The sequence below is a fragment of the Arvicola amphibius genome, chromosome 3, assembly GCF_903992535.2.
Source record: "Arvicola amphibius chromosome 3, mArvAmp1.2, whole genome shotgun sequence".
NCBI classification, from domain to species: Eukaryota; Metazoa; Chordata; class Mammalia; order Rodentia; family Cricetidae; genus Arvicola; species Arvicola amphibius.
Window position 1 is genome coordinate 133,590,403 of NC_052049.1, and position 9,944 is coordinate 133,600,346.

The window sequence follows — 9,944 nt, forward strand, 5'->3', positions numbered from 1 at the left end:
GCTTACATTTCGAACTTTGATCTATTTTGGGTTGGTCTTCATACGGAGTGTTAGGCGTCACCATTTGATCTTTTTCGATCTGTTGGAAATGCTGTCCTTTCTCTGATGGGCTCTTTGCATTTATTTCTGGGATCTCTATTGGCAACAGGAAGAAAGCTCTAGACCAAAATCCTAAGGAACACAGATGCAAAGCATGTACAAAAGCAATCCAATTCTAGCAACTTGAGCCCTACAGCACACAGAAAGATCCTTTACTATGATCAGGATGAATTTATCCAAGGGTTACAAGGATGGCTCAATGTATGCAAGTCATCTACCAGGATGAAGAAGAAAAATCAGTTCCCGATGAAATACAGCTCAGTGGTAAGAGCTTTAATCTCCAGCAGGAGGAAAAAAATATACACAGGCATCTCAAAAGCTGCTGAGCTGAGTGCTGATTAAGGTGGTGCACACCTTTAATCCCAGCACTCGGAGGCAAAGGCGGGTGGATCTCTGTGTGTTTGAGGCCAGCCTGGTCTACAGAGTGAGTTCAGCCAGGGCTCTGCAGAAAAGCCCTGCCTCAAAAACAACAAACAAGCAAAAAGCTGCTGAAAAGTATTTGATACAATCCAATATGCCTATGCCTTCATGGTGAAAATTCTAACCACATTAGGTACAGGGCCTTCCGTGCAAGCGTGAAGACCTGCATTTGCTCTCCACAACCCACGTGAGAAACCTGGTGTAGTGGTGTAACACTTGTACCCCAGCCCAGCGATGCAAAGCCAGATGGGTTTCTGGGGCTCCATGGAAGCTGGCACAGCCTACTTGGTGAACTCCAAGCCAACAAAAGATCTTGTGTCTAAAAACACTGAGATGACCAGAGGCTAAGAGCACTGGTAGAGCATGAGGGCCTGAGTTCAAATCCCTAGGATTCACATAAAAAGCTGAGCACGGCAATGCACACTTGTAACCGCAGCATTAGAGATAGACACAGGCAGATCCTGGAAGCGCTCTGGCTGTCCAGCCTAGCCAAAATGATGGGATTCTGGGTCAGCGAGAAAACCTGTCTGGAATCAGTGAGGCAGAGGAGGATAGAGAAAGACATCCAAAGTTTTACTCGGGCCTCTGTGAATACACATAGGTATGCACACCCACAGCCTGTATGTACATGCAAAGTATGTACACACACACACAAAGTAGATCTCTCTCCTGAGGAAGACCTGAGTTTGACCTCTAGCCTCAAGCATACATACATACATACATACATACATACACACACACACACACACACACAGTTGAACAAAAAGCACAAAGCTGGAGGCATTATAATATCTGATCTCAGCTCAGCTCAGTAACCAGAACAGCGCAGGGTTAGCAGAAGAACGAACACTGAGCTCAACAGAACAGAACAGAGCATCGGGATCCTTTCTCATTATGTCCCACTGAGGCTTCAAGCCAAGAGAAGAGCTTTCCTCAGCCTGCTTGCTGTTACAGTTGCCTGGGGAGCTTTTACAAACGTGGTGTCTGAGTTCTTCCTGGGATCAATTACATCAAAACAAAGAGGAGGGTCCTGCCATCGTTTAATTTGTACAAACTCCCCAAGTGATCTTAACATACAGCTAGAGTAAAGAGCCTCTGAGGTGGGCCGGCTGAAGATGTTCGCAGAATAGAGAAAGCAGCCAATCTGTTGCTTCACAGAGGAGCTGAGACTGTGCTGGGAAGTGGTTATACTCCAGCCATGCCAGGAGGGAAGAAGGGGAGAGAGAAGGAGAGAAGAAGGAGCGTGTCTGTGGGCCTGGTGATATGGATCAGTGCTTAAGAGCACAGCTGCTCTTCCAGAGGATCTGGGTTCGATTCCCAGCACCCACATGGCAGCTCACAACTGTCTGTAACCCCAGTCCAGGGCGTCTGACACCCTCTTCCAGCCTCAGACACTAGGCATGCATATAATGCACAGAAATACACAAGTGCAAAACCACTCATATGCATAAAACATTAAAGTTAATAAATCTTTGTTTGTTTTTCAAGACAAAGTCTCTCAGTGTAGCCCTGATGGCCTGGAGCTTGCTTTGTAGACCATGCTGGTCTCAAGTTCCACCTGCCTTTGCCTCCCAATATTCTACCAAGCCATATCAGATCCAACGCCAAAGTGAAGGTGTCTGGGTGGACCACAGGGAGTGAGGAGGGCTCTGGGTGTCTAGCCCTCCTCCATCCTGAGCAGCTGAGCGTTTACTCCTGAGTGATGGGGAAACATGCCCAAAACTGAGCGGGAGAGATGCCTTGCTGTGTGACCACGAGGACCCGAGTGACAACCCCACCACCCACACACAAAGTCAGACAGTTCAATAAAAGACCCTGCCTCAGAATATAAGGTGGAAGACCTTCTAGATGGCTCAGGGGATGAAACTGCCGGCTGCACAAGGCTGAACCCACAGAAAGATGTAAGAAGGGACCTGACTCCACAGAGCTGTTCTCTGACCTCTACACGGCCCCTGTGGCATCAGTGCCTGCACATACATCATGTACCCATACACATGCATGCACACACACACACACACAGGCACACACAGAAGGAGGGAGGGAGGGAGGAATGAGAGAGGAGAAAGAGAAAAGAGACAGAATATCAGCCAGGCGCAGTGATGTGCACCTGTAATCTCAGCACTTGGAAAGCTGACACAGTAGGATAATGAGTTCAAGGCCAGTCTGAACTACACAGTAAAACCGTGTTCTAAAACCTATGTCCCTAGGGGCTAGAGAGATGGCTCAGTGGTTAAGAGCACTGCCTGCTCTTCCAAAGGTCCTGAGTTCAATTCCTAGCAACCACATGGTGGCTCACAACCATCTGTAATGAGGTCTGCTGCCCTCTTCTGGCCTGCAGAATATTGTATACATAATAAATAAATAAATATAAAAAAACCTATGTCCCTAAACCCTAGCAAGAAATCTGCCTTTTACTAAACTGTCATCTTTTCAAACTGCCTTCTAAATAACTTTTATACACACACAGAGAGAGAGAAAGAGAGAGAGAGAGAGAGAGAGAGAGAGAGAGAGAGAGAGAGAGAGAGAAACTTCTTTTTGCAGTGGGTAGTACTTAAGGCAGAGACTCACAATTAGTCAAAGCGTGGTAACTAGGTGACTGGCTACTCAACCCTAAATGTAACATCTACATCAAGCCCCCTGTCTTCCTGTCTTCAAGGTTCAGGGAACACTTTGGAAGGGGGAAGAAGCCTGTAAGAGCTGGAGGATGGCAAGGAGTCCTGTGAAATGCTGTCTTTAGACACGGCACACATGCCCTCATGAGCTCACGCCACTGTCCTCAGATGCACAAGATCAAGTCAGTTAAAATTCCAGCTTGAGCCAGGAGGTGGTGGCACACAACTTTGATTCAAGCACGTGGAAGACAGAAGCAGACAGATCTCTGTGAATTCAAGGCCAGCCTGGTCTACAGAGCAAGTTAGTTTAGGATAGTCAAAGCTACACACAGAAACCCTGTCTCAAAAGAAAGAAAGAAAGAAAGAAAAAGAAAGGAAGGAAGGAAGGAAGAGAGAGAGAGAGAGACAGAGAGAGAGAGAGAGAGAGACAGAGAGAGAGAGAGACAGAGAGAGAGAGAGAAAGGAAGGAAGGAAGGAAAGAGGGAGGGAAAGAAGGAAGGAAGGAAAGAAAGAAAGAAAGAAAGAAAGAAAGAAAGAAAGAAAAGAAAGAAAACAAAAAGGGGTATGGAGAAAATTCCAGCTTGGAGGCTGGCTTGGGGGCTAAGAGCACTGTTGCTCTTCCAGAAAACACAGGTTTTATTCCCAGCACCCATGTGATGGATAGTAACTGTAATTCCAGTTCCTGGGGATCTGACACCTTTTTCTGACCCTCACTAGCACCAAACGTGCAAGTGCTACACAGACTTACATACAAACAAAACACCCACACACAGAAAAAAAAACCTTAAATCCAGCATGGATTGGGGAGACCCCACCCCTAACTAAGGAGACATTGGCAGTTGATGGCTGCTGGGTAAGAGAGAGCTAGTTTTCCTTGGGAGTGTGGCCAACAGTAGATTGCCAATTCTCCAATGGATGACTCCATACCCATCCTCCCATGAGCAACAATAACCGGACTCAGTGAGTTGTTTAAAAAAAGAAAAAGGACATGAAGTTAGGAGGAGAACGTTGAGAGGCGTTGAGGAGAGCATTGGGTGGGTATGATCAAAACCATTGTACAGGACTGGAGGGATAGCTCAGGGGCTGAGAGCACCAGTTGCTCTTCCAGAGGACCCATGTTCAATGCCGAGCACCCACGTGGCAGCTAACAGCTGCCTATAACTCCAGTTCTAGGGGATCCAATGTCCTTTTCTGGACTCCAAGGACACTAGGCATACACATGATGTACCTGCATACATACACACAAAACACATAAACATAAATAAATTTTTAAAAATGTGTTTTATACAAGTATCAAATTCTCAAAGAATTAATTAAAATATTACTAAGAAAGTAACAACTAGCTCGGCGGTGGTGGCGCACCAACTAGCTCGGCGGTGGTGGCGCACCAACTAGCTCGGCGGTGGTGGCGCACACCTTTAATCCCAGCACTCGGGAGGCAGAGGCAAGCAGATCTCGATGAGTTCAAGAACAGCCTGCTCTACAGAGCTAGTATCAGGACAGTCAGCGCTGTTACACTGAGAAACCCTGTCTCGAAAAACCAAATAAAAAAGAAAATAACTGGGGCTGGAGAGATGGCTCAGAGGTTAAGAGCATTGCCTGCTCTTCCAAAGGTCCTGAGTTCAATTCCCAGCAACCACATGGTGGCTCACAACCATCTATAAAGGGGTCTGCTGCCCTCTTCTGACCTGCAGGCATACACACAGACAAAATATTGTTTACATAATAAAATAAATATTTTAAAAAAGAAAATAACTGAAAAAAACACCACAACAACAACAAAAGAAAGAGCTGTGGCCCTGTGCTGTTCTAGAATCAGCTGCTTCCATGCCTCCCACTGTGTCCTTTGGTTCAGGGCTGCTTTGGCTCCTCAGAGTCCTTTGTGTTTCTATATGAACTTTAATATTGTTTCAGAATATTTTTAGGTTTATTTTATTATTTTATGTTTATGAGTGATTTGCTTGCATGTATATCTGTGCATTGTATAGTTTTTTTTTTTTAATTCTTTGTTCTTTAAGGACCTACTGCTCAGCTTCCAAATAAATACATGGAGACTTATTCTTTCTTATGAATGCCCCACCTTGAATTGATTGGCTTAGTTCTAGCCAGGTTTTCTTAAATTATCCCATCCACCTTTTGCCTCTGGGCTTTTGCCTTTCTCTATTCCATATACCTTTCTTCTTATTCTGTAGCTGGCTGTATGGCTGAGTGGCTGGTCCCTGGCATCCTCCTTCTCCTTTTCTCGCTCCTCCTCTTCTCTCTTCTCTTCCTGTTTATGCTCTAAATGCCAGCCAAGCCAATTTCTCTCTCCTGCCTAGGTATTGGCTGTTCAGCTCTTTATTAGACCAATCAGGTGTTATAAACAAGTAAAGTAACACAGCTTCACAGAGTTAAACAAATGTAACATAAAAGAATGCAGCACGTCTTTGCATCACAAAACAAATATTCCACAGCACAAAAGAATGTAACATTTCTAACTACTATTCTACAACAGCATCATATGCATGCATTGTGCCCTTGGCGGTCAGAAGGTACTGGATCCCCTGGGATGGGAGTTACAGATACTTGTGAACCGTGTGGGTGCTGGAAATTGAACCCAGGTTCTCTAGAAGAGCAATAGGTCTCCGAACTGCTATACCACCTCTGCAAACATTTGTATTTTAACATGATTTGTAAATCACTTTGGATAGTATGGACATTTTAATTTTTTTTGAGACACAGACTCATGTATTCCAAAGTAACCTCAAGCTTACACGTTGCTAAGGATGACCTTGAACTTCTGATACCCCAGCCTTCACCTCCCTGCTGAAATTACATGCATGCATCACCATGCCCAGTTTATTTTAACTATTTTTTTACATTCATTCATTCATTTTGAGTGTGTGTGTCTGCACACACATGCAGTGGCATACATGTCAGGCTCAGAGATCAACTTGCAGGAATAAGTTCACTTTAAATTCGCTCCTTCCACTATGTGCGTCCTGGGATCAAACTCGGGTCCTCTGGCTTGGGATGAAGTCCCTTCACCCAACAGACCCTATCACAGGCCCTTAATTTTTGTTTGTTTGTGTGTTTGTTTATGAGGCAGGGTTTCTCTGTGTAACAGCCCTAGCTGTCCTGGAACTAGCTCTTGTAGACTAGTCTGGCCTCAAACTTACAGAGATCCACCTGCCACTGCCTCAGGAGTGCTGGGATTAAAGGCATGCACCACCCCACCCAGCTCTTAAATTTTTTTTTTTAACTATGAACATAGTCTGTGGATGTGCCTCGGGGATAAAGAGAGTTTGCGTGACTTACAAAGCCCAAGATTCAGTACCCAGCGTTGAAACGACCTCGTGAGGGATGCGTATCTTAAAATCAAGGAAGTGTAATATTTGCTTGAAATTTGAGTTCCTTCAGAGCTTGAGTGGCTGCCTAGCACAAAAAGCAGGCTTTGGATGGGTCTTGGAGACGAGTCTTCTTGCCGGAGGGATGGGGGGAGCATGGGAAACAGAAGGCATCTTGGAATCTCGCGGTGCTCCGCTCATGCCCAGCAGCTGCGGTTCCCAGCGACCCTATTTTTCCCTCGCTGGCGCGTTCCTAACTTAACATGGGTTTTCCAGATTTGTTCTGTGAGCCGCTGTGAAGCCAAACTGGAGAGCAGGAGGTGGTGCTTGGCGGTGATTTGTGAAGCTGAAGTTGGCGGTCTGCCATTGGTCTGACCCCACCCCTTCACAGCTGCCAGAGGGAGCCCTCTGCTATCCAGGACCTGGCTGTACAGCCGCAGGGAGATGACAGATGCTGGGTGGGGGAAGGACTGTGACTCAGCCTCTGGGATCTTGAGAGATTGGCATGTTCTGGGCCATGAGCAAGACAAGGTTCCAGAAGCTTCCATCATGGTGACAGGACTCTGCTTGGCCCCAGCTGCTTCTCACCTTCCTGAGGCACGTACTGATCTTGCAGTACCGTGCATTGCTTTGAATGGCGCAATTCTTACTGTAACAAGGCCACTGGTAGGAACGACACATTTTACCGAGTGAGCAGGTGACACATCACCCTCGTGACACAAACTGCTGATAAGCATATGCTGAGTTCCCGTGGTGGGCGTGTGAAGGTCAGAGGACAAACTCAGGAGTCCGCACTTGCTACCTCCTTTAAGACAGCGTCCCTGATTGTTCACCAAAGCACTTGCCTGGTTAACTGTCTCGTGAGCTTCATGGATACTCGGTTTCCCATCTTGTTGCCTCTGGTTCTGCTCCCCATGTTTCAGCGGCAAGCGCTCTATCCCCTAAGCCACTCGCCGGCTTTTCACTGTGTAATTAGAAAAATGGTGAAGCACAAACTCCCAGGTTTTGTTTTTTATTTTTCCGGAGAACAAAATTGAAGCCCAGAGATATTGTAATGCTAACCCTGATCCCATTGGCTCACGCCAATGGATCCAAGGATCAGGGCATTGTCAAAAGAATCAGATTTTCCCCTCAGAAAGGGCTCTCGGTCTAGTAGTGGGGTCAGATGTGTAAACAAAAAGTGTCAGTGCCAAGAGAGCTAAGCTGAGTGCTGGGTGAACCCCAAAAGGCAGGAGAGAAGAGGAGTGTGAGCTTTGACCTTGAGAGCTGTCCTTCTGCCTCACTGACCCAGTACCTGTGGCCCTAAGCAAATGAGTTAACTTTGTGCTCTCCACTGTACTGAGCTTTCACTGGCCTTTAGAACATTCCTCACATACTTGGAAGCTTTCTGTGAGGCCACCTGAAAAGAATAAATGTTTGGTTTTGTTGATTAAAAGTTAAAATGGGTAGCAAACACTGCCTACTTCTTACAGATGTGGGTAGATAAGAGGCTTTGTCTGCACCTCACCCCAGGAAGCCATTAAAGTTCACGGGATCAGGGCTGGAGAGATGGCTCAGAGGTTAAGAGCACTGACTGCTCTTCCAGAGGTCCTGAGTTCAATTCCCAGCAACCACATGGTGACTCACAACCATCTGTAATGAGATCTGGTACCCTCTTCTGGCCTGCAAGTATACATGCAAGCAAAACAGTGTATATGTAATAAAAAAAAAAGTTCACGGGATCAAAGTAGAAGCTTCTAAGAAGTCATGGATGGAGAGGAGGAAAGCTATGGTAGCTGTGAAGGCTGTGTCAACCAGCAGCTACCGATGGCCATAAATTTGCTGTAAAAGAAAACAGGCACTAACATCAGGAGCCGGGAAGCTGTGTGGAGGGGCCAAGTCAGTTTGCTGAGACAAAAGCAATGAGGTTAATTTTACAGAGGTTGTCAGGTTAGGAGCAGTCCCTCGCATGTATCCCAGCACCCCAGGCCCAGTCTGGACTTCAAATCCCAGCAGGCCAGGTCCTGACCCCTCCCTGAGGGTGGGGTCAGGACCACTCCCCAGGGTACTTAAGTGATCCCCCCCCACACACACACACACAAAAGAAAAACACGTGGGCTCTCTTTCTCCCTTCCGGGGGTCACTTCCTGCAGCTTCCCAGTTATCCCCTCGGGGCCACCAGAGAGCGCAGATCTTCCATTAAACCTGGATATTTTTTAATTTGGCTGTTTTGAATTGGTTTGATTGGGAATTTTTGCATCGTAGGAGAGCTTGCTTAGGAAATATTCCTAACAGAGATCCCTTCGCTGGAGCTGACTAAAATACACACATACTTTACACAAACAGCTCCCCCAGGGCTTCTGAATTTCCAATTGCACGTGAAATTCCACAGGAACAGCCAATGGCTGCAAGCTTCCTAGAATAGTAAAGAAAATGAATTATAGGAACCAGAGAATTTTTATTTTTTTTAGTATTTAAAAGAACAAATAAACCGGGTGGTGGTGGCGCACGCCTTTAATCCCAGCACTCGGGAGGCAGAGGCAGGCGGATCTCTGTGAGTTCAAGGCCAGCCTGGTCTACAAGAGCTAGTTCCAGGCCAGGCTCTAAAAAAGCTGCAGAGAAACCCTGTCTCGAAAAACCAAAAAAAAGAACAAATAAATGAAATGGAGTTGGGCATGGTGGCATCCTTCATCAATTGATAAACCAAAACCCAGAGAGGATAGAAGTCACCCAAGTTTACAGAGAACCACATCTTACTTCACTGTTCTGGGTTTGGCTGCCCCCACCCCAGGCCTGTCACTCTTGCCCCGCCCTCCACAGCGGTCACTTCAGACCATCAGAAAACACAGAATATTTACATTACAATTCATAACAGTAGCAAAATTACAGTTATGAACTAGCAATGAAAATAACTTTATGGTTGGAGGTCACCATAGCGTGAGGCACGATATGTATAAAGTGTCGCAGCGGTGGGAAGGCTGAGTCTGTGGACTAATGCACTTGTATTATCCCTTTTTACTCTGGGGTGCTGTGGTTGAACCTAGGGTCTGCATGTGCTAAGCACACTCTCTACCCCTGAGCTGAGATTGGGATAGAGAAAAGTCAAAGGACCTTTTTGGTGGCTTGTGGAATTTACCTCTACGCAGCGATGGTTTCTTTACACTTTCATTGCACACCTAGCTCTTCAACTGCTTAGGGAAGATGCATGCCTTCCCGTCCATCCCCAGCCTCTCTCTCTCTGTTGGCTTCATTGCCTGCTCCAGTGCACGGCCCAGTTCACACTTCCTGGGTTCTGCTTATCTAGATTTTTCTAGAAAACCCTCCCTGTTTCACCAAGTCTGGCATGGGTGTGCTGACTCCTGGCTCCCCAGTCTAAACCACAGAGTATTAGAGTTGCACTCGGGACCCCTTTTCAGCTCTGTGCTCCAACTAGAGGTGTGGTAGTGTATGTGCAGACATCAGTGGATCCGAACCCTCTCTCTCCTTAAGACTGCGTGTAGGGGAGTAG